The sequence below is a fragment of the Eimeria mitis genome, genomic scaffold (assembly GCF_000499745.2).
Source record: "Eimeria mitis Houghton genomic scaffold, Emh_scaff4999, whole genome shotgun sequence".
In the NCBI taxonomy this organism is placed as follows: Eukaryota; Apicomplexa; class Conoidasida; order Eucoccidiorida; family Eimeriidae; genus Eimeria; species Eimeria mitis.
This window is the reverse complement of record NW_013573298.1, coordinates 2,035-4,053: the sequence shown is the minus strand read 5'-3', so window position 1 is coordinate 4,053 and position 2,019 is coordinate 2,035.

The window sequence follows — 2,019 nt, the reverse complement described above, 5'->3', positions numbered from 1 at the left end:
AGAGAAGCATAAACAAACTTTATACAATAAACAACGCCGGCCGCACGGGAAGAAACTGTATTATATGGAGCCAAACAAACACAGTGTCGATTGCTTTGGTATTGTTTGGTTTGCTTTTATTGAGCTTTTATTTTCTTTCAGAGTGGTATATTGTGTCTTCGTTATACAGTTGGTGTCTTACACAGAATAAACTAATGTTACTACTATGCACAAGCTAGGCCGCTAGAAAACGCAGGCGGTGCAGAGCAGCTGTGCTAGAGACAGGCTGATATGGCCCTAGACATGAAAAAAATAAAGAAATAAATCTTTATTTCTTATATAGCATATATTCTATCGTGCCTAATTCTGTTTTTCTATCGCGTGCAGTCGCCGCACTGGAAGGCAGGTGTTCAGTGCTTGCACAGGGGAGGGGGGGTGGGGATGCTGTTTTCGTTGCTGGTATTTGCTTTTGTATAAAAACTAATCCGAAAAAAGACAATAAAAAAAATAAAAAGCAATTGAAAGCAGGAGAAGCTTGAGGCAGGTGCTGTGCTGCGCTGCACTGTTCTATTTTATATATATATTGTATATGGGGTTCGGCCATTGCGCACGCTCCTCTCCCCCACACAGACAAGGAAAAATAGGAAATAACGTAGCTGTCGTCTCTTGTATTGTGGATTAAACCATGAAAAAAAGGTGAAATAATATAAATAGAATTATATTAAATAAATATAAAGGATATATTCATGTTTGTTTTGTTAGGTTTAGTACAGAACAGGGGCCGCAGCCAGTTGATGAACAAAGCAAACTCCACTCTCTCTCTCGATACGCAATGGGGGCTGTTGTGGGTATCCTAAACAAGTGCATATATTGTTTTGAGTCTGTGTCGCTTTACTTCGATGGAATAAACATGAAATAATATAAAGTGCATATATATATATCATTTATTATTTTATTATTTCATAGAATACCAGTCCTTTGTGTTTCCCTTTGTTTGAACGTCGGAAACATATAGGGGGTTTTGTTGTTTTTCGTGGGCACGTTTGCCTGCCCCATATATATATATATATATATATATATATGTATCGGTTGTTCTTGTTGTCTGGCTTTTTTTTGCCTTTTTTGCTTGGGTTTTGAAATATAATCGCAATAAATAGGCCCTTTTCGCCGAAATATTTTGTTTGCTTTCTTTTTTCTTGGGTGTGTGTGCGTGTTTCCCGTTCTGTGTCGTGGTGTTGTTGTTTCTTCATCATCATCATCACGCGGGGCGTTTGTACGCATTTTTTTCCTTTTTTTTTCTCTGTTTTCTTCGGCTTTGTTTGCAATTTTCTTTTGAGGTGCCTTCGGTTAAGTCCCCACTGTATACTGCTCTGCTTTCTTCTTTCTCTAGCAGTGCAGTTTCTGGGTTTATCCTCTCACGCAGCACCCACCCACCGCCTTGGGTATTTCGGCATCTATTTCTGTCCCTAAATTGGGATTAGCTTGTGTTAATTGTTTAAAAAAAAGGCAGTATTTGTCATTTGATCTGCTTTAATCTGTTTTTTTTGATTCGTTTTAGTGGTTGTTGTATATATATAGAAACACAAAAAAAAAAAAAAAAAAAANAAAAAAAAAAAAAAAAAAAAGATGGCGGTGACACAAGGCTGGCAAGAGGTGCAGCAAGAAGTAGCAGCAGCAGCAGCAGCAGCAACACCTGTTGTTTCTGCTGCTGCTGCTGCAGCTGCTGCAGCATCACCTCTTCCTGTTGGTGGTGTCCCAATGAAAGGGGTTATACTCGCCAATAGGAAAACTGTATTCCATAAGACCCGTCTATGCCCCCGTCTCAGTCTAGGTTCATGTCATCTGGGTGTACGTTGCAACTTTGCTCATTCTCTTGAGGAGCTACGTCCTGCTCCTAACCTAGATAAAACAAAACTTTGTCCTTCTGTTCTTCATCCGGGTACAGCTTGCCCCGCAAAAACAAAAGGAGAAACATGCAGATTCGCTCATAGTAAGGCCGAGATCAGACATACTTCGAACCTATTCAAAACCAATATGTGT